The sequence below is a fragment of the Hoplias malabaricus genome, unplaced genomic scaffold (assembly GCF_029633855.1).
Source record: "Hoplias malabaricus isolate fHopMal1 unplaced genomic scaffold, fHopMal1.hap1 scaffold_154, whole genome shotgun sequence".
NCBI classification, from domain to species: Eukaryota; Metazoa; Chordata; class Actinopteri; order Characiformes; family Erythrinidae; genus Hoplias; species Hoplias malabaricus.
Genome location: NW_027101293.1, coordinates 69,267 through 92,674, shown reverse-complemented (window position 1 = coordinate 92,674; position 23,408 = coordinate 69,267). Strand labels below are relative to the sequence as shown.

General features: G+C 43.9%; 47 non-coding genes across 47 annotated transcripts; all 47 read left to right on the top strand.

Moving 5' to 3' along the window:
• The first annotated feature begins 4,927 nt into the window (after positions 1-4,927).
• Positions 4,928-5,009, top strand: trnas-gcu (transfer RNA serine (anticodon GCU)). Its single transcript has one exon. It is a non-coding gene; the product is annotated as a tRNA-Ser (tRNA).
• Positions 5,010-5,330: 321 nt separating this feature from the next.
• trnas-gcu (transfer RNA serine (anticodon GCU)) lies at positions 5,331-5,412 on the top strand. Its single transcript has one exon. It is a non-coding gene; the product is annotated as a tRNA-Ser (tRNA).
• Positions 5,413-5,733: 321 nt separating this feature from the next.
• On the top strand, positions 5,734-5,816 carry trnas-gcu (transfer RNA serine (anticodon GCU)). Its single transcript has one exon. It is a non-coding gene; the product is annotated as a tRNA-Ser (tRNA).
• Positions 5,817-6,131: 315 nt separating this feature from the next.
• Positions 6,132-6,213, top strand: trnas-gcu (transfer RNA serine (anticodon GCU)). Its single transcript has one exon. It is a non-coding gene; the product is annotated as a tRNA-Ser (tRNA).
• Positions 6,214-6,533: 320 nt separating this feature from the next.
• On the top strand, positions 6,534-6,615 carry trnac-gca (transfer RNA cysteine (anticodon GCA)). Its single transcript has one exon. It is a non-coding gene; the product is annotated as a tRNA-Cys (tRNA).
• Positions 6,616-6,931: 316 nt separating this feature from the next.
• Positions 6,932-7,014, top strand: trnas-gcu (transfer RNA serine (anticodon GCU)). Its single transcript has one exon. It is a non-coding gene; the product is annotated as a tRNA-Ser (tRNA).
• A 320-nt stretch (positions 7,015-7,334) lies between these two features.
• trnas-gcu (transfer RNA serine (anticodon GCU)) lies at positions 7,335-7,417 on the top strand. The gene has a single exon. It is a non-coding gene; the product is annotated as a tRNA-Ser (tRNA).
• Positions 7,418-7,727: 310 nt separating this feature from the next.
• On the top strand, positions 7,728-7,809 carry trnas-gcu (transfer RNA serine (anticodon GCU)). Its single transcript has one exon. It is a non-coding gene; the product is annotated as a tRNA-Ser (tRNA).
• Positions 7,810-8,125: 316 nt separating this feature from the next.
• Positions 8,126-8,207, top strand: trnas-gcu (transfer RNA serine (anticodon GCU)). The gene has a single exon. It is a non-coding gene; the product is annotated as a tRNA-Ser (tRNA).
• A 320-nt stretch (positions 8,208-8,527) lies between these two features.
• trnas-gcu (transfer RNA serine (anticodon GCU)) lies at positions 8,528-8,610 on the top strand. Its single transcript has one exon. It is a non-coding gene; the product is annotated as a tRNA-Ser (tRNA).
• A 314-nt stretch (positions 8,611-8,924) lies between these two features.
• trnas-gcu (transfer RNA serine (anticodon GCU)) lies at positions 8,925-9,007 on the top strand. Its single transcript has one exon. It is a non-coding gene; the product is annotated as a tRNA-Ser (tRNA).
• A 310-nt stretch (positions 9,008-9,317) lies between these two features.
• On the top strand, positions 9,318-9,399 carry trnas-gcu (transfer RNA serine (anticodon GCU)). Its single transcript has one exon. It is a non-coding gene; the product is annotated as a tRNA-Ser (tRNA).
• Positions 9,400-9,719: 320 nt separating this feature from the next.
• On the top strand, positions 9,720-9,802 carry trnas-gcu (transfer RNA serine (anticodon GCU)). Its single transcript has one exon. It is a non-coding gene; the product is annotated as a tRNA-Ser (tRNA).
• A 310-nt stretch (positions 9,803-10,112) lies between these two features.
• trnas-gcu (transfer RNA serine (anticodon GCU)) lies at positions 10,113-10,194 on the top strand. The gene has a single exon. It is a non-coding gene; the product is annotated as a tRNA-Ser (tRNA).
• Positions 10,195-10,510: 316 nt separating this feature from the next.
• Positions 10,511-10,592, top strand: trnas-gcu (transfer RNA serine (anticodon GCU)). Its single transcript has one exon. It is a non-coding gene; the product is annotated as a tRNA-Ser (tRNA).
• Positions 10,593-10,912: 320 nt separating this feature from the next.
• Positions 10,913-10,995, top strand: trnas-gcu (transfer RNA serine (anticodon GCU)). Its single transcript has one exon. It is a non-coding gene; the product is annotated as a tRNA-Ser (tRNA).
• A 310-nt stretch (positions 10,996-11,305) lies between these two features.
• Positions 11,306-11,387, top strand: trnas-gcu (transfer RNA serine (anticodon GCU)). Its single transcript has one exon. It is a non-coding gene; the product is annotated as a tRNA-Ser (tRNA).
• A 316-nt stretch (positions 11,388-11,703) lies between these two features.
• Positions 11,704-11,785, top strand: trnas-gcu (transfer RNA serine (anticodon GCU)). The gene has a single exon. It is a non-coding gene; the product is annotated as a tRNA-Ser (tRNA).
• Positions 11,786-12,105: 320 nt separating this feature from the next.
• On the top strand, positions 12,106-12,188 carry trnas-gcu (transfer RNA serine (anticodon GCU)). Its single transcript has one exon. It is a non-coding gene; the product is annotated as a tRNA-Ser (tRNA).
• A 310-nt stretch (positions 12,189-12,498) lies between these two features.
• Positions 12,499-12,580, top strand: trnas-gcu (transfer RNA serine (anticodon GCU)). Its single transcript has one exon. It is a non-coding gene; the product is annotated as a tRNA-Ser (tRNA).
• Positions 12,581-12,896: 316 nt separating this feature from the next.
• trnas-gcu (transfer RNA serine (anticodon GCU)) lies at positions 12,897-12,978 on the top strand. Its single transcript has one exon. It is a non-coding gene; the product is annotated as a tRNA-Ser (tRNA).
• Positions 12,979-13,299: 321 nt separating this feature from the next.
• On the top strand, positions 13,300-13,381 carry trnas-gcu (transfer RNA serine (anticodon GCU)). Its single transcript has one exon. It is a non-coding gene; the product is annotated as a tRNA-Ser (tRNA).
• A 316-nt stretch (positions 13,382-13,697) lies between these two features.
• Positions 13,698-13,780, top strand: trnas-gcu (transfer RNA serine (anticodon GCU)). The gene has a single exon. It is a non-coding gene; the product is annotated as a tRNA-Ser (tRNA).
• Positions 13,781-14,096: 316 nt separating this feature from the next.
• Positions 14,097-14,178, top strand: trnas-gcu (transfer RNA serine (anticodon GCU)). The gene has a single exon. It is a non-coding gene; the product is annotated as a tRNA-Ser (tRNA).
• A 321-nt stretch (positions 14,179-14,499) lies between these two features.
• trnas-gcu (transfer RNA serine (anticodon GCU)) lies at positions 14,500-14,581 on the top strand. Its single transcript has one exon. It is a non-coding gene; the product is annotated as a tRNA-Ser (tRNA).
• Positions 14,582-14,902: 321 nt separating this feature from the next.
• On the top strand, positions 14,903-14,984 carry trnas-gcu (transfer RNA serine (anticodon GCU)). Its single transcript has one exon. It is a non-coding gene; the product is annotated as a tRNA-Ser (tRNA).
• Positions 14,985-15,300: 316 nt separating this feature from the next.
• Positions 15,301-15,382, top strand: trnas-gcu (transfer RNA serine (anticodon GCU)). Its single transcript has one exon. It is a non-coding gene; the product is annotated as a tRNA-Ser (tRNA).
• A 316-nt stretch (positions 15,383-15,698) lies between these two features.
• On the top strand, positions 15,699-15,780 carry trnas-gcu (transfer RNA serine (anticodon GCU)). The gene has a single exon. It is a non-coding gene; the product is annotated as a tRNA-Ser (tRNA).
• Positions 15,781-16,096: 316 nt separating this feature from the next.
• trnas-gcu (transfer RNA serine (anticodon GCU)) lies at positions 16,097-16,178 on the top strand. Its single transcript has one exon. It is a non-coding gene; the product is annotated as a tRNA-Ser (tRNA).
• Positions 16,179-16,493: 315 nt separating this feature from the next.
• On the top strand, positions 16,494-16,576 carry trnas-gcu (transfer RNA serine (anticodon GCU)). The gene has a single exon. It is a non-coding gene; the product is annotated as a tRNA-Ser (tRNA).
• A 316-nt stretch (positions 16,577-16,892) lies between these two features.
• On the top strand, positions 16,893-16,974 carry trnas-gcu (transfer RNA serine (anticodon GCU)). Its single transcript has one exon. It is a non-coding gene; the product is annotated as a tRNA-Ser (tRNA).
• A 316-nt stretch (positions 16,975-17,290) lies between these two features.
• trnas-gcu (transfer RNA serine (anticodon GCU)) lies at positions 17,291-17,372 on the top strand. The gene has a single exon. It is a non-coding gene; the product is annotated as a tRNA-Ser (tRNA).
• A 321-nt stretch (positions 17,373-17,693) lies between these two features.
• On the top strand, positions 17,694-17,775 carry trnas-gcu (transfer RNA serine (anticodon GCU)). The gene has a single exon. It is a non-coding gene; the product is annotated as a tRNA-Ser (tRNA).
• Positions 17,776-18,091: 316 nt separating this feature from the next.
• Positions 18,092-18,173, top strand: trnas-gcu (transfer RNA serine (anticodon GCU)). Its single transcript has one exon. It is a non-coding gene; the product is annotated as a tRNA-Ser (tRNA).
• A 320-nt stretch (positions 18,174-18,493) lies between these two features.
• Positions 18,494-18,576, top strand: trnas-gcu (transfer RNA serine (anticodon GCU)). The gene has a single exon. It is a non-coding gene; the product is annotated as a tRNA-Ser (tRNA).
• Positions 18,577-18,886: 310 nt separating this feature from the next.
• On the top strand, positions 18,887-18,968 carry trnas-gcu (transfer RNA serine (anticodon GCU)). The gene has a single exon. It is a non-coding gene; the product is annotated as a tRNA-Ser (tRNA).
• Positions 18,969-19,289: 321 nt separating this feature from the next.
• Positions 19,290-19,371, top strand: trnas-gcu (transfer RNA serine (anticodon GCU)). Its single transcript has one exon. It is a non-coding gene; the product is annotated as a tRNA-Ser (tRNA).
• Positions 19,372-19,692: 321 nt separating this feature from the next.
• trnas-gcu (transfer RNA serine (anticodon GCU)) lies at positions 19,693-19,774 on the top strand. The gene has a single exon. It is a non-coding gene; the product is annotated as a tRNA-Ser (tRNA).
• Positions 19,775-20,090: 316 nt separating this feature from the next.
• On the top strand, positions 20,091-20,172 carry trnas-gcu (transfer RNA serine (anticodon GCU)). The gene has a single exon. It is a non-coding gene; the product is annotated as a tRNA-Ser (tRNA).
• A 316-nt stretch (positions 20,173-20,488) lies between these two features.
• trnas-gcu (transfer RNA serine (anticodon GCU)) lies at positions 20,489-20,570 on the top strand. Its single transcript has one exon. It is a non-coding gene; the product is annotated as a tRNA-Ser (tRNA).
• Positions 20,571-20,890: 320 nt separating this feature from the next.
• Positions 20,891-20,973, top strand: trnas-gcu (transfer RNA serine (anticodon GCU)). Its single transcript has one exon. It is a non-coding gene; the product is annotated as a tRNA-Ser (tRNA).
• A 315-nt stretch (positions 20,974-21,288) lies between these two features.
• On the top strand, positions 21,289-21,370 carry trnas-gcu (transfer RNA serine (anticodon GCU)). Its single transcript has one exon. It is a non-coding gene; the product is annotated as a tRNA-Ser (tRNA).
• A 321-nt stretch (positions 21,371-21,691) lies between these two features.
• On the top strand, positions 21,692-21,773 carry trnas-gcu (transfer RNA serine (anticodon GCU)). The gene has a single exon. It is a non-coding gene; the product is annotated as a tRNA-Ser (tRNA).
• Positions 21,774-22,094: 321 nt separating this feature from the next.
• On the top strand, positions 22,095-22,176 carry trnas-gcu (transfer RNA serine (anticodon GCU)). The gene has a single exon. It is a non-coding gene; the product is annotated as a tRNA-Ser (tRNA).
• A 316-nt stretch (positions 22,177-22,492) lies between these two features.
• trnas-gcu (transfer RNA serine (anticodon GCU)) lies at positions 22,493-22,574 on the top strand. The gene has a single exon. It is a non-coding gene; the product is annotated as a tRNA-Ser (tRNA).
• Positions 22,575-22,894: 320 nt separating this feature from the next.
• Positions 22,895-22,977, top strand: trnas-gcu (transfer RNA serine (anticodon GCU)). The gene has a single exon. It is a non-coding gene; the product is annotated as a tRNA-Ser (tRNA).
• Positions 22,978-23,292: 315 nt separating this feature from the next.
• On the top strand, positions 23,293-23,374 carry trnas-gcu (transfer RNA serine (anticodon GCU)). The gene has a single exon. It is a non-coding gene; the product is annotated as a tRNA-Ser (tRNA).
• The last annotated feature ends 34 nt before the right edge of the window (positions 23,375-23,408 follow it).

The following is a 23,408-nucleotide window of genomic DNA, read 5'->3' as shown; positions in this document are numbered from 1 at the left end:
CTCTTATTACAGGACATTGGACATCTGTCAGATTATCCCCCAATTTTTTTTGGGTGAAAACCACTTTAGCATTTATTCATAATACAAAGTTAATACACAGTATTATCACAGTATATGAGGTTTTTCTTTAACATAATTTTATCCTCAAACACTTCCTCCAAGTTGACAACAATATTTCTCAACCTTAGCTGAGTACATTTCTCAAGAAGCATTCACTTTGTTTTGGCCACTCTGGCCCCTAAGCCTTCAGACCCTTTCAACCCCTCACCCTTGGAAAGCAGAGCCCTAGCATTCCACACATAGCACTTACACTATACTGAATGTGTGTTTGATATTGGATAACAGCAGTTTAGGCTGCTGCATCATAAAGAGACAGACAACTCTAAAACTATTCTCCCATATTTTTTGTCCAGTCTCAGACCAATGCATCTTTTCCTGTAAGGCTTGGTCAAGGTATGTGATGAAAACACTTGACACATATCTGTGTAATCTGGTGAACTGAAACAGATATTGAAGCTATTGACATAAATGTTAGGATCCAGGTACAGAGCCCGCATTACTGCTGACGCTGCATCGATCCGGCTGTCAATTTCCCACTCCTTATTTCCCTCACTCGTGAAGAAGACCCCGAGGTATTTAAACTCCTACACTTGAGGCAGGATGTCACTTCCAACCTGGAGAGAGCCACCCTTTTCCGACTGAGTACCATGGACCCGACCTTGGAGGTGCTGATCCTCATCCCTACCCCTTCACACTCGGCTGCAAACTGGTCCAGCAAGAGCTGGAGGGCCCAGCTCGATGAAGCCAACAAGACCACATCAGCAGACATGGAATCCTGAGACCACCGAACCGGACACCTTCCGCCACTTGGCTACGCAGAGAAATTCTGTCCATAAAAATTATGAACAGAATCGGTGACAATGGGCAGCCCTGACGGAGTCCAACTCTGACTGGAAATCAGTCTGACTTACTACTAGCCATACGAACCAGACTCCTGCTCTGTTCATACAGGGACTGGATGGCTCGTAGCAAAGAGCCCAGTACCCCATACTCCCAGAGCAACCCCCCCACAGAATATCCCGAGGGACATGGTCGAATGCCTTCTCCAGATCCACAAAACACATGTAGACTGGTTGAGCAAACTCCCACGCACCCTCTAGGATCCTAGCGAGGGTAAAGAGCTAGTCCTGTGTTCCACGACCAGGACGGAATCTGCATTGTTCCTCATGGATCCTTTGGTTCAACTATCAGTCGGACTCTCTTCTCCAGGTCCCCCGCATAGACCTTACCGGGGAGGCTGAGGAGTTTGATCCCCCTATAGTTGGAACACACCCTCCGATCCCCCTTTTTAAAAAAGGGAACCACCACCCCAGTCTGCCAGTCCAGAGGCACTGCCCCCGATGTCTACGCGATGTTGTAAAGACGTGTCAGCCAGGACAGGCCCACAACATCCAGAGACTTGAGGAACCAGGGGTGAACTTCATCCACCCCCGGGGCCCTACCGCCAAGAAGTTTTCCTACCACCTCGTCCACCTCAGCCCCAGTGATAGACAGGCCCCCTGGGGTCCCCAAACTCTACTTCCTCTAAGGAAGACATGCTGGTGGGATTGAGAAGATCCTCAAAGTATTCCTTCCACCGCCTAATGACGTCCCCAGTTGAGGTCAACAGTTCCCCAACCCCACCATATACAGTGTTGGTGGAAACCCTCTTTCCCCTCCTGAGTCACCTGATGGTTTGCCAGTAACTTCTCGGAGCCTTTCTTCTACAAACTGTGACGGGCAAATAAATCCAATAACTGAACACCACTCGGGTTCAGATCAGCGGGGCCGTTCCTCCCAATCACGCCCCTCCAGGTCTCCAGCACCCCCTCTAGGGTCCCCAAGAAGGCATGGTACTCTGAAAAGCTGTTCGGTGCATAAGCACAAACAACCGTCAGAGCCCTTTCCCCAACCCGAAGGCGCAGGGAGATTACCCTCTCGTCCACTGGGGTAAACCCCAACGTACAGGCGCTAAGCTGGGTGTCTATGAGTAAGCCCACTCCTGCCTTATGCCTCTCACCCTGGGCAACTCCAGAGTGAAAGAGCATCCAGCCCCTCTCAAGGGGTTCCAGAGCCCATACTGTGTGTTGAGGTGAGCCCAACTATATCTAGCTGGTACCTTTTAACCTTGCGCACCAGCTCAGGCTCTTTTCCCACCAGAGAGGTTATATTCCATGTTCCAAAAGCCAGTTTTAGTAACCGAGGATCAGAATGCCAGGGCCCCTGACTCCGGCTGCCACCTGATCCACAATGCACCAGACCCGGATTACTACTTCTCCCACAGGTGGTGGGCCCATGAGAGAGGGGACCCATGTTGCTCCTTTGGGCTGAGCCCGGCCGGACCCCATGAGGGACAGTCTGACCACCAGGTGCTCGCCAAGGAGCCCCTCCCCTAGGCCTGGCTCCAGGGTGAGGCCCCAGTAACCCTACTCCGGGCAAGGGAAGCTGTGTCCCTGTTTTTAATCTCTTCATCCTTGTCTTTATGGATCACTCTTTGTCTGGCCCATCACCTAGGACGAATTTGCCTTGGGAGACCCTACCAGGGGCTATTGCCCCCAAAAACATAGCTCCTAGGCTCACGCAGGCACACAAACCCCTCCACCACGTTAAGGTGGTGATCTGGGGAGGGGGCACTCAGGTTACTTTGTTTGTTTGTGTCGATAACAACTTTGAGTGCCCAGCAGAGCTACATGGACATCATGTGCTCCACCCCTCTGTGGTAGCGTCACAATCCAAATCTGGTCATGGTAAAATTTCTAGGTGCATTTGCAGTTATTGAAGGGAGTAGCCAAACCCCTTTACATCCACAGCTCCATCGAGGTGAGTTATGTTTACCTTGTTTTCTTCAAATTTCACAGCCACGTCTCATATCCGACGTGGAGAGTTGGTGTCAAATGTGGCAAAGCCAATAGAGTGCTTTTAGAAATAGTGCTGTATTACTGAACAGGCAATTCACTACAATTTATAAAATACTGTGAAACTGTCTAGCCTAAGCCCAGTGCAGGACAATAGGTGATTAGGAAAATAAAAAAAGATTGGGTTTTAAGTAAAAAAAAAACAAGACGTAGTAAATATTGTCAATCAAATAATCTAGTTAATTTACAATTTATATCAGAGAAACAAATGGCAGACTTTTCAAAATTCCTGTTAAGGACCTGACCCTCTAAAATATATGAACACAAATTAATCAAGCTCTGGATTTCAGCTACTATATTGATCAAACTAAATCATTTTACCATTGCTCAAAAATCAAATCATTTGTACTTACTCAAAAGGATGCCAGTGAGTTTGTCACATACAATCAATGTTTCATTTGGAACATGGATTTAATCAGAAATAATCTGCAGTAAATTTTTATCTTAGCCAGGTTGATGTGAGGTAAGCACAGCACCACCTAGTTCCCACTGACAAATAAACCTTCTCAATGAGCTCATAAAACTTTAATGAGCCAAGAGTTGGTCAGTAGGGTCAACATTCAATGAAATTGATGAGCTAAACAAAAAAAAAATGTATTAGTTACAAACACAATCCTGTATTTGGGATTGTGTATGCAGCTGTGACTTTACTGGACTGCCTCGGGGCCTGCCACTGCCTCAAACCCCCACAAAGTCATGCAACACAGGCTTAGAAGAGAGTGTGTTGACATGAGAGTTTAAATCCTTCTCACACTCCCCTGATCAATGTCACAAGGCTGTATGTTGAACAAAATTCTTTGGGTCCCTTAATATTATGATGTGCTGATTGGTTAATAAAGAGAAAATCAAAAGATTAATCCTTATAGAGTAGATTCTGCACCCCTTCCAAAAGAAAGACTGGAAAACAGTTCTGGATGATAGACACTTCTTGAAAGATATGAATATGAATATTAATGTGGAACCAGTGGCATGAGATGACCAATATGAACCTCGATCACCTCAGAAACCTGAAGAATCAGAGAAGGAACATTGCTTGCCAGATGATGGAATCTGCTGGTAGCATGGCCACTTCCATAACCACAAAAAGGAATACATCTTCCCAGCTAAGGGGGAAGGTGGTAGTGGTAGCCAGGGGGGTGGTCAGGTGTTTGCGGTCCTGGATTTTTAGTCCTAATTAAAAAATTAATTCACCTAGACAGTGACTTAAACCTCTTACCTAAACTAAATTCACACTTTGTAGCTGCTGTCGTTTCTGTTTTGACAGACACATCCCTTTAGTTCATTAGTGTGGACTGCAGCAGGTCTAGTCGAACCCCACATAAGGAATCAGGATAGTGAAAAAATCAGTGAGTTTTGAATGGGGCAAACTAACCCTTAAAATCTATAATTAATATAGAATATGGTAAAATTATGTTCTCTCATTAAAGATACTGAATATGTACTAATGAGGGCAGGGGTTCTGCTAGGGGCCCTGTGAAAAGATATCACTCTGGGTCCCATCAACTCAGGATATACCAAAAATAATATAAAAAAATGTAGAATTTGATTACAAACTAATACACTTTATATCAGGGGTCACAACTATGCAGACCACAGTCCAGGTCCGGATCCAAATGCTGTCCTATCTGGACCTGTAACTGGTTCGAATCCCACCCTCGTCGAGTTGGAGTTAAAGGGGTTTGTTTACTTGTGAAAATACTCTGTGACCCGGCTAGCGCACAGCTACAATACCGAGGGCTCCGTCTTATGTTGGATCCCCATCACTCTGTTACAAAGAGGTTGACGTGTTAATAATATGTCCTACGGTTCTCTGCAATTGCTGTTTTGAGTCCATGTAAATTGTTTTTTATCAAGATTTTGGAAGGTAGATGACAAGATAAGCAGAAATTACGTGAGCATTCTGTTTTAGCAACACTGTCAACAGCTATATGAATAATACATCTGTTTTCATAAATGAGCTGTGGAAAATCAATGGTGAGGTGGCCGAGAGGTTAAGGCGATGGACTGCTAATCCATTGTGCTCTGCACGCGTGGGTTCGAATCCCACCCTCGTCGAGTTGGAGTTAAAGGGGTTTGTTTACTTGTGAAAATACTCTGTGACCAGGCTAGCGCACAGCTACTGTACCGGGGGCTCCGTCATATGTTGGATCCCCATCACTCTGTTACAAACAGGTTGACGTGTTTATAATATGTTCTACGCATCTCTGCAATTGCTGTTTTGAGTCCATGTAAATTGTTTTTTATCAAGATTTTGGAAGGTAGATGACAAGATAAGCAGAAATTACGTGAGCATTCTGTTTTAGCAACACTGTCAACAGCTATATGAATAATACATCTGTTTTCATAAATGAGCTGTGGCAAATCAATGGTATGCCGGAAGAGGTGGCCGAGAGGTCAAGGCGATGGACTGCTAATCCATTATGCTCTGCACGCGTGGGTTCGAATCCCACCCTCGTCGAGTTGGAGTTAAAGGGATTTGTTTACTTGTGAAAATACTCTGTGACCAGGCTAGCGCACAGCTACTATACCGAGGGCTCCGTCTTATGTTGGATCCCCATCACTCTGTTACAAAGAGGTTGACGTGTTTATAATATGTTCTACGCATCTCTGCAATTGCTGTTTTGAGTCCATGTAAATTGTTTTTTATCAAGATTTTGGAAGGTATATGACAAGATAAGCAGAAATTACGTGAGCATTCTGTTTTAGCAACACTGTCAACAGCTATATGAATAATACGTCTGTTTTCATAAATGAGCTGTGGCAACTCAATGGTATGCCGCACGAGGTGGCCGAGAGGTTAAGGTGATGGACTGCTAATCTATTGTGCTCTGCACGCGTGGGTTCGAATCCCACCCTCGTCGAGTTGGAGTTAAAGGGGTTTGTTTACTTGTGAAAATACTCTGTGACCAGGCTAGCGCACAGCTACTATACCGAGGGCTCCGTCTTATGTTGGATCCCCATCACTCTGTTACAAAGAGGTTGACATGTTTATAATATGTTCTACGCATCTCTGCAATTGCTGTTTTGAGTCCATGTAAATTGTTTTTTATCAAGATTTTGGAAGGTAGATGACAAGATAAGAAGAAATGATGTGAGAATTCTGCTTCGGCAACACTGTCAACGGCTATATGAATAATACATCTGTTTTCATAAATGAGCTGTGGCAAAGGTATGCCGGACGAGGTGGCCGAGAGGTTAAGGCGATGGACTGCTAATCCATTGTGCTCTGCATGCGTGGGTTCGAATCCCACCCTCGTCGAGCTGCAGTTAAAGGGCTTTGTTTACTTGAAAAAATACTCTTTGATGGGTTAGCGCACAGCTATTATACCGAGGGCTCCGTCTTGTGTTGGATCCCCATCACTCTGTTACAAAGAGGTTGACGTGTTTATATTATGTTCTACGCATCTCTGCAATTGCTGTTTTGAGTCCATGTAAATTGTTTCTTATCAAGATTTTGGAAGGTAGATGACAAGATAAGAAGAAATGATGTGAGAATTCTGCTTCGGCAACACTGTCAACGGCTATATGAATAATACATCTGTTTTCATAAATGAGCTGTGGCAAATCAATGGTATGCCGGACGAGGTGGCCGAGAGGTTAAGGCGATGGACTGCAAATCCATTGTGCTCTGCACGCGTGGGTTCGAATCCCACCCTCGTCGAGTTGGAGTTAAAGGGGTTTGTTTACTTGTGAAAATACTCTGTGACTAGGCTAGCGCACAGCTACTATACCGAGGGCTCCGTCTTATGTTGGATCCCCATCACTCTGTTACAAAGAGGTTGACGTGTTTATAATATGTTCTACGCATCTCTGCAATTGCTGTTTTGAGTCCATGTAAATTGTTTTTTATCAAGATTTTGGAAGGTAGATGACAAGATAAGAAGAAATGATGTGAGAATTCTGCTTCGGCAACACTGTCAACGGCTATATGAATAATACGTCTGTTTTCATAAATGAGCTGTGGCAAAGGTATGCCGGACGAGGTGGCCGAGAGGTTAAGGCGATGGACTGCTAATCCGTTGTGCTCTGCACGCGTGGGTTCCAAACCACGCCCTCGTCGAGTTGGAGTTAAAGGGGTTTGTTTACTTGTGAAAATACTCTGTGACCAGGCTAGCGCACAGCTACTATACCGAGGGCTCCGTCTTATGTTGGATCCCCATCACTCTGTTACAAAGAGGTTGACGTGTTTATAATATGTTCTACGCATCTCTGCAATTGCTGTTTTGAGTCCATGTAAATTGTTTCTTATCAAGATTTTGGAAGATAAATGACAAGATAAGCAGAAATTACGTGAGCATTCTGTTTTAGCAACACTGTCAACAGCTATATGAATACTACATCTGTTTTCATAAATGAGCTGTGGCAAATCAATGGTATGCCGGACGAGGTGGCCGAGAGGTTAAGGCGATGGACTGCTAATCCGTTGTGCTTTGCACGCGTGGGTTCGAATCCCACCCTGTTGGAGTTAAAGGGGTTTGTTTACTTGTGAAAATACTCTGTGACCAGGCTAGCGCACAGCTACTGTACCTGGGGCTCCGTCATATGTTGGATCCCCATCACTCTGTTACAAAGAGGTTGACGTGTTTATAATATGTTCTACGCATCTCTGCAATTGCTGTTTTGAGTCCATGTAATTTGTTTCTTATCAAGATTTTGGAAGGTAGATGACAAGATAAGCAGAAATTACGTGAGCATTCTGTTTTAGCAACACTGTCAACAGCTATATGAATAATACATCTGTTTTCATAAATAAGCTGTGGCAAAGGTATGCCGGACGAGGTGGCCGAGAGGTTAAGGCGATGGACTGCTAATCCATTGTGCTCTGCACGCGTGGGTTCGAATCCCACCCTCGTCGAGTTGGAGTTAAAGGGGTTTGTTTACTTGTGAAAATACTCTGTGACCAGGCTCGCGCACAGCTACTATACCGAGGGCTCCGTCTTATGTTGGATCCCCATCACTCTGTTACAAAGAGGTTGACGTGTTTATATTATGTTCTACGCATCTCTGCAATTGCTGTTTTGAGTCCATGTAAATTGTTTCTTATCAAGATTTTGGAAGGTAGATGACAAGATAAGCAGAAATTACCTGAGCATTCTGTTTTAGCAACACTGTCAATAGCTATATGAATAATACATCTGTTTTCATAAATGAGCTGTGGCAAAGGTATGCCGGACGAGGTGGCAGAGAGGTTAAGGCGATGGACTGCTAATCCATTGTGCTCTGCACGCGTGGGTTCGAATCCCACCCTCGTCGAGTTGGAGTTAAAGGGGTTTGTTTACTTGTGAAAATACTCTGTGACCAGGCTAGCGCACAGCTACTATACCGAGGGCTCCGTCTTATGTTGGATCCCCATCACTCTGTTACAAAGAGGTTGACGTGTTTATAATATGTTCTACGCATCTCTGCAATTGCTGTTTTGAGTCCATGTAAATTGTTTCTTATCAAGATTTTGGAAGATAAATGACAAGATAAGCAGAAATTACGTGAGCATTCTGTTTTAGCAACACTGTCAACAGCTATATGAATACTACATCTGTTTTCATAAATGAGCTGTGGCAAATCAATGGTATGCCGGACGAGGTGGCCGAGAGGTTAAGGCGATGGACTGCTAATCCGTTGTGCTTTGCACGCGTGGGTTCGAATCCCACCCTGTTGGAGTTAAAGGGGTTTGTTTACTTGTGAAAATACTCTGTGACCAGGCTAGCGCACAGCTACTGTACCTGGGGCTCCGTCATATGTTGGATCCCCATCACTCTGTTACAAAGAGGTTGACGTGTTTATAATATGTTCTACGCATCTCTGCAATTGCTGTTTTGAGTCCATGTAATTTGTTTCTTATCAAGATTTTGGAAGGTAGATGACAAGATAAGCAGAAATTACGTGAGCATTCTGTTTTAGCAACACTGTCAACAGCTATATGAATACTACATCTGTTTTCATAAATGAGCTGTGGCAAATCAATGGTATGCCGGACGAGGTGGCCGAGAGGTTAAGGCGATGGACTGCTAATCCGTTGTGCTTTGCACGCGTGGGTTCGAATCCCACCCTGTTGGAGTTAAAGGGGTTTGTTTACTTGTGAAAATACTCTGTGACCAGGCTCGCGCACAGCTACTATACCGAGGGCTCCGTCTTATGTTGGATCCCCATCACTCTGTTACAAAGATGTTGACGTATTTATATTATGTTCTACGCATCTCTGCAATTGCTGTTTTGAGTCCATGTAAATTGTTTCTTATCAAGATTTTGGAAGGTAGATGACAAGATAAGCAGAAATTACCTGAGCATTCTGTTTTAGCAACACTGTCAATAGCTATATGAATAATACATCTGTTTTCATAAATGAGCTGTGGCAAAGGTATGCCGGACGAGGTGGCAGAGAGGTTAAGGCGATGGACTGCTAATCCATTGTGCTCTGCACGCGTGGGTTCGAATCCCACCCTCGTCGAGTTGGAGTTAAAGGGGTTTGTTTACTTGTGAAAATACTCTGTGACCAGGCTAGCGCACAGCTACTATACCGAGGGCTCCGTCTTATGTTGGATCCCCATCACTCTGTTACAAAGAGGTTGACGTGTTTATAATATGTTCTACGCATCTCTGCAATTGCTGTTTTGAGTCCATGTAAATTGTTTCTTATCAAGATTTTGGAAGATAAATGACAAGATAAGCAGAAATTACGTGAGCATTCTGTTTTAGCAACACTGTCAACAGCTATATGAATACTACATCTGTTTTCATAAATGAGCTGTGGCAAATCAATGGTATGCCGGACGAGGTGGCCGAGAGGTTAAGGCGATGGACTGCTAATCCGTTGTGCTTTGCACGCGTGGGTTCGAATCCCACCCTGTTGGAGTTAAAGGGGTTTGTTTACTTGTGAAAATACTCTGTGACCAGGCTAGCGCACAGCTACTGTACCTGGGGCTCCGTCATATGTTGGATCCCCATCACTCTGTTACAAAGAGGTTGACGTGTTTATAATATGTTCTACGCATCTCTGCAATTGCTGTTTTGAGTCCATGTAATTTGTTTCTTATCAAGATTTTGGAAGGTAGATGACAAGATAAGCAGAAATTACGTGAGCATTCTGTTTTAGCAACACTGTCAACAGCTATATGAATAATACATCTGTTTTCATAAATAAGCTGTGGCAAAGGTATGCCGGACGAGGTGGCCGAGAGGTTAAGGCGATGGACTGCTAATCCATTGTGCTCTGCACGCGTGGGTTCGAATCCCACCCGCGTCGAGTTGGAGTTAAAGGGGTTTGTTTACTTGTGAAAATACTCTGTGACCAGGCTCGCGCACAGCTACTATACCGAGGGCTCCGTCTTATGTTGGATCCCCATCACTCTGTTACAAAGAGGTTGACGTGTTTATATTATGTTCTACGCATCTCTGCAATTGCTGTTTTGAGTCCATGTAAATTGTTTCTTATCAAGATTTTGGAAGGTAGATGACAAGATAAGCAGAAATTACCTGAGCATTCTGTTTTAGCAACACTGTCAATAGCTATATGAATAATACATCTGTTTTCATAAATAAGCTGTGGCAAAGGTATGCCGGACGAGGTGGCCGAGAGGTTAAAGCGATGGACTGCTAATCCGTTGTGCTCTGCACGCGTGGGTTCGAATCCCACCCTCGTCGAGTTGGAGTTAAAGGGGTTTGTTTACTTGTGAAAATACTCTGTGACCAGGCTAGCGCACAGCTACTATACCGAGGGCTCCGTCTTATGTTGGATCCCCATCACTCTGTTACAAAGAGGTTGACGTGTTTATAATATGTTCTACGCATCTCTGCAATTGCTGTTTTGAGTCCATGTAAATTGTTTCTTATCAAGATTTTGGAAGATAAATGACAAGATAAGCAGAAATTACGTGAGCATTCTGTTTTAGCAACACTGTCAACAGCTATATGAATACTACATCTGTTTTCATAAATGAGCTGTGGCAAATCAATGGTATGCCGGACGAGGTGGCCGAGAGGTTAAGGCGATGGACTGCTAATCCGTTGTGCTTTGCACGCGTGGGTTCGAATCCCACCCTGTTGGAGTTAAAGGGGTTTGTTTACTTGTGAAAATACTCTGTGACCAGGCTAGCGCACAGCTACTGTACCTGGGGCTCCGTCATATGTTGGATCCCCATCACTCTGTTACAAAGAGGTTGACGTGTTTATAATATGTTCTACGCATCTCTGCAATTGCTGTTTTGAGTCCATGTAATTTGTTTCTTATCAAGATTTTGGAAGGTAGATGACAAGATAAGCAGAAATTACGTGAGCATTCTGTTTTAGCAACACTGTCAACAGCTATATGAATAATACATCTGTTTTCATAAATAAGCTGTGGCAAAGGTATGCCGGACGAGGTGGCCGAGAGGTTAAGGCGATGGACTGCTAATCCATTGTGCTCTGCACGCGTGGGTTCGAATCCCACCCTCGTCGAGTTGGAGTTAAAGGGGTTTGTTTACTTGTGAAAATACTCTGTGACCAGGCTCGCGCACAGCTACTATACCGAGGGCTCCGTCTTATGTTGGATCCCCATCACTCTGTTACAAAGAGGTTGACGTGTTTATATTATGTTCTACGCATCTCTGCAATTGCTGTTTTGAGTCCATGTAAATTGTTTCTTATCAAGATTTTGGAAGGTAGATGACAAGATAAGCAGAAATTACCTGAGCATTCTGTTTTAGCAACACTGTCAATAGCTATATGAATAATACATCTGTTTTCATAAATGAGCTGTGGCAAAGGTATGCCGGACGAGGTGGCAGAGAGGTTAAGGCGATGGACTGCTAATCCATTGTGCTCTGCACGCGTGGGTTCGAATCCCACCCTCGTCGAGTTGGAGTTAAAGGGGTTTGTTTACTTGTGAAAATACTCTGTGACCAGGCTAGCGCACAGCTACTATACCGAGGGCTCCGTCTTATGTTGGATCCCCATCACTCTGTTACAAAGAGGTTGACGTGTTTATAATATGTTCTACGCATCTCTGCAATTGCTGTTTTGAGTCCATGTAAATTGTTTCTTATCAAGATTTTGGAAGATAAATGACAAGATAAGCAGAAATTACGTGAGCATTCTGTTTTAGCAACACTGTCAACAGCTATATGAATACTACATCTGTTTTCATAAATGAGCTGTGGCAAATCAATGGTATGCCGGACGAGGTGGCCGAGAGGTTAAGGCGATGGACTGCTAATCCGTTGTGCTTTGCACGCGTGGGTTCGAATCCCACCCTGTTGGAGTTAAAGGGGTTTGTTTACTTGTGAAAATACTCTGTGACCAGGCTAGCGCACAGCTACTGTACCTGGGGCTCCGTCATATGTTGGATCCCCATCACTCTGTTACAAAGAGGTTGACGTGTTTATAATATGTTCTACGCATCTCTGCAATTGCTGTTTTGAGTCCATGTAATTTGTTTCTTATCAAGATTTTGGAAGGTAGATGACAAGATAAGCAGAAATTACGTGAGCATTCTGTTTTAGCAACACTGTCAACAGCTATATGAATAATACATCTGTTTTCATAAATAAGCTGTGGCAAAGGTATGCCGGACGAGGTGGCCGAGAGGTTAAGGCGATGGACTGCTAATCCATTGTGCTCTGCACGCGTGGGTTCGAATCCCACCCTCGTCGAGTTGGAGTTAAAGGGGTTTGTTTACTTGTGAAAATACTCTGTGACCAGGCTCGCGCACAGCTACTATACCGAGGGCTCCGTCTTATGTTGGATCCCCATCACTCTGTTACAAAGAGGTTGACGTGTTTTTATTATGTTCTACGCATCCCTGCAATTGCTGTTTTGAGTCCATGTAAATTGTTTCTTATCAAGATTTTGGAAGGTAGATGACAAGATAAGCAGAAATTACCTGAGCATTCTGTTTTAGCAACACTGTCAATAGCTATATGAATAATACATCTGTTTTCATAAATGAGCTGTGGCAAAGGTATGCCGGACGAGGTGGCAGAGAGGTTAAGGCGATGGACTGCTAATCCATTGTGCTCTGCACGCGTGGGTTCGAATCCCACCCTCGTCGAGTTGGAGTTAAAGGGGTTTGTTTACTTGTGAAAATACTCTGTGACCAGGCTAGCGCACAGCTACTATACCGAGGGCTCCGTCTTGTGTTGGATCCCCATCACTCTGTTACAAAGAGGTTGACGTGTTTATATTATGTTCTACGCATCTCTGCAATTGCTGTTTTGAGTCCATGTAAATTGTTTCTTATCAAGATTTTGGAAGGTAGATGACAAGATAAGAAGAAATGATGTGAGAATTCTGCTTCGGCAACACTGTCAACGGCTATATGAATAATACATCTGTTTTCATAAATGACCTGTGGCAAATCAATGGTATGCCGGACGAGGTGGCCGAGAGGTTAAGGCGATGGACTGCTAATCCATTGTGCTCTGCACGCGTGGGTTCGAATCCCACCCTCGTCGAGTTGGATTTAAAGGGGTTTGTTTACTTGTGAAAATACTCTGTAACCAGGCTAGCGCACAGCTACTGTACCGAGGGCTCTGTCTTATGTTGGATCCCCATCACTCTGTTACAAAGAGGTTGACGTGTTTATATTATGTTCTACGCATCTCTGCAATTGCTGTTTTGAGTCCATGTAAATTGTTTTTTATCAAGATTTTGGAAGGTAGATGACAAGATAAGAAGAAATGATGTGAGAATTCTGCTTCGGCAACACTGTCAACGGCTATATGAATAATACGTCTGTTTTCATAAATGAGCTGTGGCAAAGGTATGCCGGACGAGGTGGCCGAGAGGTTAAGGCGATGGACTGCTAATCCGTTGTGCTCTGCACGCGTGGGTTCCAAACCACGCCCTCGTCGAGTTGGAGTTAAAGGGGTTTGTTTACTTGTGAAAATACTCTGTGACCAGGCTAGCGCACAGCTACTATACCGAGGGCTCCGTCTTATGTTGGATCCCCATCACTCTGTTACAAAGAGGTTGACGTGTTTATAATATGTTCTACGCATCTCTGCAATTGCTGTTTTGAGTCCATGTAATTTGTTTCTTATCAAGATTTTGGAAGGTAGATGACAAGATAAGCAGAAATTACGTGAGCATTCTGTTTTAGCAACACTGTCAATAGCTATATGAATAATACATCTGTTTTCATAAATAAGCTGTGGCAAAGGTATGCCGGACGAGGTGGCCGAGAGGTTAAGGCGATGGACTGCTAATCCATTGTGCTCTGCACGCGTGGGTTCGAATCCCACCCTCGTCGAGTTGGAGTTAAAGGGGTTTGTTTACTTGTGAAAATACTCTGTGACCAGGCTAGCGCACAGCTACTATACCGAGGGCTCCGTCTTGTGTTGGATCCCCATCACTCTGTTACAAAGAGGTTGACGTGTTTATATTATGTTCTACGCATCTCTGCAATTGCTGTTTTGAGCCCATGTAAATTGTTTTTTATCAAGATTTTGGAAGGTAGATGACAAGATAAGAAGAAATGATGTGAGAATTCTGCTTCGGCAACACTGTCAACGGCTATATGATTAATACATCTGTTTTCATAAATGAGCTGTGGCAAATCAATGGTATGCCGGACGAGGTGGCCGAGAGGTTAAGGCGCTGGACTGCTAATCCGTTGTGCTCTGCACGCGTGGGTTCGAATCCCACCCTCGTCGAGTTGGAGTTAAAGGGGTTTGTTTACTTGTGAAAATACTCTGTGACCAGGCTAGCGCACAGCTACTGTACCGAGGGCTCCGTCTTATGTTGGATCCCCATCACTCTGTTACAAAGAGGTTGACGTGTTTATATTATGTTCTACGCATCTCTGCAATTGCTGTTTTGAGTCCATGTAAATTGTTTCTTATCAAGATTTTGGAAGGTAGATGACAAGATAAGCAGAAATTACCTGAGCATTCTGTTTTAGCAACACTGTCAATAGCTATATGAATAATACATCTGTTTTCATAAATGAGCTGTGGCAAATCAATGGTATGCCGGACGAGGTGGCCGAGAGGTTAAGGCGATGGACTGCTAATCCATTGTGCTCTGCACGCGTGGGTTTGAATCCCGCCTTCGTCGAGTTGGAGTTAAAGGGGTTTGTTTACTTGTGAAAATACTCTGTGACCAGGCTAGCGCACAGCTACTATACCGAGGGCTCCGTCTTATGTTGGACCCCCATCACTCTGTTACAAAGAGGTTGACGTGTTTATATTATGTTCTACGCATCTCTGCAATTGCTGTTTTGAGTCCATGTAATTTGTTTCTTATCAAGATTTTGGAAGGTAGATGACAAGATAAGCAGAAATTACGTGAGCATTCTGTTTTAGCAACACTGTCAACAGCTATATGAATAATACATCTGTTTTCATAAATAAGCTGTGGCAAAGGTATGCCGGACGAGGTGGCCGAGAGGTTAAGGCGATGGACTGCTAATCCATTGTGCTCTGCACGCGTGGGTTCGAATCCCACCCTCGTCGAGTTGGAGTTAAAGGGGTTTGTTTACTTGTGAAAATACTCTGTGACCAGGCTCGCGCACAGCTACTATACCGAGGGCTCCGTCTTATGTTGGATCCCCATCACTCTGTTACAAAGAGGTTGACGTGTTTATATTATGTTCTACGCATCTCTGCAATTGCTGTTTTGAGTCCATGTAAATTGTTTCTTATCAAGATTTTGGAAGGTAGATGACAAGATAAGCAGAAATTACCTGAGCATTCTGTTTTAGCAACACTGTCAATAGCTATATGAATAATACATCTGTTTTCATAAATGAGCTGTGGCAAAGGTATGCCGGACGAGGTGGCCGAGAGGTTAAGGCGATGGACTGCTAATCCATTGTGCTCTGCACGCGTGGGTTCGAATCCCACCCTCGTCGAGTTGGAGTTAAAGGGGTTTGTTTACTTGTGAAAATACTCTGTGACCAGGCTAGCGCACAGCTACTATACCGAGGGCTCCGTCTTATGTTGGATCCCCATCACTCTGTTACAAAGAGGTTGACGTGTTTATAATATGTTCTACGCATCTCTGCAATTGCTGTTTTGAGTCCATGTAAATTGTTTTTTATCAAGATTTTGGAAGGTAGATGACAAGATAAAAAGAAATGATGTGAGAATTCTGCTTCGGCAACACTGTCAACGGCTATATGAATAATACATCTGTTTTCATAAATGAGCTGTGGCAAAGGTATGCCGGACGAGGTGGCCGAGAGGTTAAGGCGATGGACTGCTAATCCATTGTGCTCTGCATGCGTGGGTTCGAATCCCACCCTCGTCGAGCTGCAGTTAAAGGGCTTTGTTTACTTGAAAAAATACTCTTTGATGGGTTAGCGCACAGCTATTATACCGAGGGCTCCGTCTTGTGTTGGATCCCCATCACTCTGTTACAAAGAGGTTGACGTGTTTATATTATGTTCTACGCATCTCTGCAATTGCTGTTTTGAGTCCATGTAAATTGTTTTTTATCAAGATTTTGGAAGGTAGATGACAAGATAAGAAGAAATGATGTGAGAATTCTGCTTCGGCAACACTGTCAACGGCTATATGAATAATACGTCTGTTTTCATAAATGAGCTGTGGCAAAGGTATGCCGGACGAGGTGGCCGAGAGGTTAAGGCGATGGACTGCTAATCCGTTGTGCTCTGCACGCGTGGGTTCCAAACCACGCCCTCGTCGAGTTGGAGTTAAAGGGGTTTGTTTACTTGTGAAAATACTCTGTGACCAGGCTAGCGCACAGCTACTATACCGAGGGCTCCGTCTTATGTTGGATCCCCATCACTCTGTTACAAAGAGGTTGACGTGTTTATAATATGTTCTACGCATCTCTGCAATTGCTGTTTTGAGTCCATGTAATTTGTTTCTTATCAAGATTTTGGAAGGTAGATGACAAGATAAGCAGAAATTACGTGAGCATTCTGTTTTAGCAACACTGTCAACGGCTATATGAATAATACATCTGTTTTCATAAATAAGCTGTGGCACAGGTATGCCGGACGAGGTGGCCGAGAGGTTAAGGCGATGGACTGCTAATCCGTTGTGCTCTGCACGCGTGGGTTCGAATCTCCCCCTCGTCGAGTTGGAGTTAAAGGGGTTTGTTTACTTGTGAAAATACTCTGTGACCAGGCTAGCGCACAGCTACTATACCGAGGGCTCCGTCTTATGTTGGATCCCCATCACTCTGTTACAAAGAGGTTGACGTGTTTATAATATGTTCTACGCATCTCTGCAATTGCTGTTTTGAGTCCATGTAATTTGTTTCTTATCAAGATTTTGGAAGGTAGATGACAAGATAAGCAGAAATTACGTGAGCATTCTGTTTTAGCAACACTGTCAACGGCTATATGAATAATACATCTGTTTTCATAAATAAGCTGTGGCAAAGGTATGCCGGACGAGGTGGCCGAGAGGTTAAGGCGATGGACTGCTAATCCGTTGTGCTCTGCACGCGTGGGTTCGAATCTCCCCCTCGTCGAGTTGGAGTTAAAGGGGTTTGTTTACTTGTGAAAATACTCTGTGACCAGGCTAGCGCACACCTACTCTACCGAGGGCTCCGTCTTATGTTGGATCCCCATCACTCTGTTACAAAGAGGTTGACGTGTTTATATTATGTTCTACGCATCTCTGCAATTGCTGTTTTGAGTCCATGTAAATTGTTTTTTATCAAGATTTTGGAAGGTAGATGACAAGATAAGAAGAAATGATGTGAGAATTCTGCTTCGGCAACACTGTCAACGGCTATATGAATAATACATCTGTTTTCATAAATGAGCTGTGGCAAATCAATGGTATGCCGGACGAGGTGGCCGAGAGGTAAAGGCGATGGACTGCTAATCCATTGTGCTCTGCACGCGTGGGTTCGAATCCCACCCTCGTCGAGTTGGATTTAAAGGGGTTTGTTTACTTGTGAAAATACTCTGCAACTAGGCTAGCGCACAGCTACTGTACCCAGGGCTCCGTCTTATGTTGGATCCCCATCACTCTGTTACAAAGAGGTTGACTTGTTTATAATATGTTCTACGCATCTCTGCAATTGATGTCTTGAGTCCATGTAAATTGTTTTTTATCAAGATTTTGGAAGGTAGATGACAAGATAAGAAGAAATGATGTGAGAATTCTGCTTCACCAACACTGTCAACAGCTATATGAATAATACATCTGTTTTCATAAATGAGCTGTGGCAAAGGTATGCCGGACGAGGTGGCCGAGAGGTTAAGGCGATGGACTGCTAATCCATTGTGCTCTGCACGCGTGGGTTCGAATCCCACCCTCGTCGAGTTGGATTTAAAGGGGTTTGTTTACTTGTGAAAATACTCTGTAACCAGGCTAGCGCACAGCTACTGTACCCAGGGCCCCGTCTTATGTTGGATCCCCATCACTCTGTTACAAAGAGGTTGACTTGTTTATAATATGTTCTACGCATCTCTGCAATTGCTGTTTTGAGTCCATGTTAGTTGTTTTTTATCAAGATTTTGGAAGGTAGATGACAAGATAAGAAGAAATGGAGTGAGAATTCTGCTTCGGCAACACTGTCAACGGCTATATGAATAATACATCTGTTTTCATAAATGACCTGTGGCAAATCAATGGTATGCCGGATGAGGTGGCCGAGAGGTTAAGGCGATGGACTGCTAATCCGTTGTGCTCTGCACGCGTGGGTTCGAATCCCACCCTGTTTGAGTTAAAGGGGTTTGTTTACTTGTGAAAATACTCTGTGACCAGGCTAGCGCACAGCTACTATACCGAGGGCTCCTTCTTATGTTGGATCCCCATCACTCTGTTACAAAGAGGTTGACGTGTTTATAATATGTTCTACGCATCTCTGCAATTGCTGTTTTGAGTCCATGTAAATTGTTTTTTATCAAGATTTTGGAAGGTAGATGACAAGATAAGAAGAAATGATGTGAGAATTCTGCTTCACCAACACTGTCAACGGCTATATGAATAATACATCTGTTTTCATAAATGAGCTGTGGCAAAGGTATGCCGGACGAGGTGGCCGAGAGGTTAAGGCGATGGACTGCTAATCCATTGTGCTCTGCACGCGTGGGTTCGAATCCCACCCTTGTCGAGTTGGATTTAAAGGGGTTTGTTTACTTGTGAAAATACTCTGTAACCAGGCTAGCGCACAGCTACTGTACCCAGGGCCCCGTCTTATGTTGGATCCCCATCACTCTGTTACAAAGAGGTTGACGTGTTTATATTATGTTCTACGCATCTCTGCAATTGCTGTTTTGAGTCCATGTAAATTGTTTCTTATCAAGATTTTGGAAGGTAGATGACAAGATAAGCAGAAATTACCTGAGCATTCTGTTTTAGCAACACTGTCAATAGCTATATGAATAATACATCTGTTTTCATAAATGAGCTGTGGCAAATCAATGGTATGCCGGACGAGGTGGCCGAGAGGTTAAGGCGATGGACTGCTAATCCGTTGTGCTCTGCATGCGTGGGTTCGAATCCCACCCTCGTCGAGTTGGAGTTAAAGGGGTTTGTTTACTTGTGAAAATACTCTGTGACCAGGCTAGCGCACACCTACTCTACCGAGGGCTCCGTCTTATGTTGGATCCCCATCACTCTGTTACAAAGAGGTTGAGGTGTTTATATTATGTTCTACGCATCTCTGCAATTGCTGTTTTGAGTCCATGTAAATTGTTTCTTATCAAGATTTTGGAAGGTAGATGACAAGATAAGCAGAAATTACCTGAGCATTCTGTTTTAGCAACACTGTCAATAGCTATATGAATAATACATCTGTTTTCATAAATGAGCTGTGGCAAATCAATGGTGTGCCGGACGAGGTGGCCGAGAGGTTAAGGCGATGGACTGCTAATCCATTGTGCTCTGCACGCGTGGGTTCGAATCCCACCCTCGTCGAGTTGGAGTTAAAGGGGTTTGTTTACTTGTGAAAATACTCTGTGACCAGGCTAGCGCACAGCTACTATACCGAGGGCTCCGTCTTATGTTGGATCCCCATCACTCTGTTACAAAGAGGTTGACGTGTTTATAATATGTTCTACGCATCTCTGCAATTGCTGTTTTGAGTCCATGTAAATTGTTTTTTATCAAGATTTTGGAAGGTAGATGACAAGATAAAAAGAAATGATGTGAGAATTCTGCTTCGGCAACACTGTCAACGGCTATATGAATAATACATCTGTTTTCATAAATGAGCTGTGGCAAAGGTATGCCGGACGAGGTGGCCGAGAGGTTAAGGCGATGGACTGCTAATCCATTGTGCTCTGCACGCGTGGGTTCGAATCCCACCCTCGTCGAGTTGGAGTTAAAGGGGTTTGTTTACTTGTGAAAATACTCTGTGACCAGGCTAGCGCACAGCTACTGTACCGAGGGCTCAGTCTTATGTTGGATCCCCATCACTCTGTTACAAAGAGGTTGACGTGTTTATAATATGTTCTACGCATCTCTGCAATTGCTGTTTTGAGTCCATGTAAATTGTTTTTTATCAAGATTTTGGAAGGTAGATGACAAGATAAGAAGAAATGATGTGAGAATTCTGCTTCACCAACACTGTCAACGGCTATATGAATAATACATCTGTTTTCATAAATGAGCTGTGGCAAAGGTATGCCGGACGAGGTGGCCGAGAGGTTAAGGCGATGGACTGCTAATCCATTGTGCTCTGCACGCGTGGGTTCGAATCCCACCCTCGTCGAGTTGGATTTAAAGGGGTTTGTTTACTTGTGAAAATACTCTGTAACCAGGCTAGCGCACAGCTACTGTACCCAGGGCCCCGTCTTATGTTGGATCCCCATCACTCTGTTACAAAGAGGTTGACTTGTTTATAATATGTTCTACGCATCTCTGCAATTGCTGTTTTGAGTCCATGTTAGTTGTTTTTTATCAAGATTTTGGAAGGTAGATGACAAGATAAGAAGAAATGGAGTGAGAATTCTGCTTCGGCAACACTGTCAACGGCTATATGAATAATACATCTGTTTTCATAAATGACCTGTGGCAAATCAATGGTATGCCGGATGAGGTGGCCGAGAGGTTAAGGCGATGGACTGCTAATCTGTTGTGCTCTGCACGCGTGGGTTCGAATCCCACCCTGTTTGAGTTAAAGGGGTTTGTTTACTTGTGAAAATACTCTGTGACCAGGCTAGCACACAGCTACTATACCGAGGGCTCTGTCTTATGTTGGATCCCCATCACTCTATTACAAAGAGGTTGACGTGTTTATATTATGTTCTACGCATCTCTGCAATTGCTGTTTTGAGTCCATGTAAATTGTTTCTTATAAAGATTTTGGAAGGTAGATGACAAGATAAGCAGAAATTACCTGAGCATTCTGTTTTAGCAACACTGTCAATAGCTATATGAATAATACATCTGTTTTCATAAATGAGCTGTGGCAAATCAATGGTATGCCGGAAGAGGTGGCCGAGAGGTTAAGGCGATGGACTGCTTATCCATTGTGCTCTGCATGCGTGGGTTCGAATCCCACCCTCGTCGAGCTGCAGTTAAAGGGCTTTGTTTACTTGAAAAAAATACTCTTTGATGGGTTAGCGCACAGCTATTATACCGAGGGCTCCGTCTTATGTTGGATCCCCATCACTCTGTTACAAAGAGGTTGACGTGTTTATATTATGTTCTACGCATCTCTGCAATTGCTGTTTTGAGTCCATGTAAATTGTTTCTTATCAAGATTTTGGAAGATAGATGACAAGATAAGCAGAAATTACCTGAGCATTCTGTTTTAGCAACACTGTCAATAGCTATATGAATAATACATCTGTTTTCATAAATGACCTGTGGCAAATCAATGGTATGCCGGACGAGGTGGCCGAGAGGTTAAGGCGATGGACTGCTAATCCATTGTGCTCTGCACGCGTGGGTTCGAATTCCACCCTCGTCGAGTTGGAGTTAAAGGGGTTTGTTTACTTGTGAAAATACTCTGTGACCAGGCTAGTGCACACCTACTCTACCGAGGGCTCCGTCTTATGTTGGATCCCCATCACTCTGTTACAAAGAGGTTGACGTGTTTATATTATGTTCTACGCATCTCTGCAATTGCTGTTTTGAGTCCATGTAATATGTTTCTTATCAAGATTTTGGAAGGTAGATGACAAGATAAGCAGAAATTACCTGAGCATTCTGTTTTAGCAACACTGTCAATAGCTATATGAATAATACATCTGTTTTCATAAATGAGCTGTGGCAAATCAATGGTATGCCGGACGAGGTGGCCGAGAGGTTAAGGCGATGGACTGCTAATCCATTGTGCTCTGCACGCGTGGGTTCGAATCCCACCCTCGTCGAGTTGGAGTTAAAGGGTTTTGTTTACTTGTGAAAATACTCTGTGACCAGGCTAGCGCACAGCTACTGTACCGAGGGCTCAGTCTTATGTTGGATCCCCATCACTCTGTTACAAAGAGGTTGACGTGTTTATAATATGTTCTACGCATCTCTGCAATTGCTGTTTTGAGTCCATGTTAGTTGTTTTTTATCAAGATTTTGGAAGGTAGATGACAAGATAAGAAGAAATGATGTGAGAATTCTGCTTCACCAACACTGTCAACGGCTATATGAATAATACATCTGTTTTCATAAATGAGCTGTGCCAAAGGTATGCCGGACGAGGTGGCCGAGAGGTTAAGGCGATGGACTGCTAATCCGTTGTGCTCTGCACGCGTGGGTTCGAATCCCACCCTCGTCGAGTTGGATTTAAAGGGGTTTGTTTACTTGTGAAAATACTCTGTAACCAGGCTAGCGCACAGCTACTGTACCCAGGGCCCCGTCTTATGTTGGATCCCCATCACTCTGTTACAAAGAGGTTGACTTGTTTATAATATGTTCTACGCATCTCTGCAATTGCTGTTTTGAGTCCATGTTAGTTGTTTTTTATCAAGATTTTGGAAGGTAGATGACAAGATAAGAAGAAATGGAGTGAGAATTCTGCTTCGGCAACACTGTCAACGGCTATATGAATAATACATCTGTTTTCATAAATGACCTGTGGCAAATCAATGGTATGCCGGACGAGGTGGCCGAGAGGTTAAGGCGATGGACTGCTAATCCGTTGTGCTCTGCATGCGTGGGTTCGAATCCCACCCTGTTTGAGCTAAAGGGGTTTGTTTACTTGTGAAAATACTCTGTGACCAGGCTAGCACACAGCTACTATACCGAGGGCTCTGTCTTATGTTGGATCCCCATCACTCTATTACAAAGAGGTTGACGTGTTTATATTATGTTCTACGCATCTCTGCAATTGCTGTTTTGAGTCCATGTAAATTGTTTCTTATAAAGATTTTGGAAGGTAGATGACAAGATAAGCAGAAATTACCTGAGCATTCTGTTTTAGCAACACTGTCAATAGCTATATGAATAATACATCTGTTTTCATAAATGAGCTGTGGCAAATCAATGGTATGCCGGAAGAGGTGGCTGAGAGGTTAAGGCGATGGACTGCTAATCCATTGTGCTCTGCATGCGTGGGTTCGAATCCCACCCTCGTCGAGCTGCAGTTATAGGGCTTTGTTTACTTGAAAAA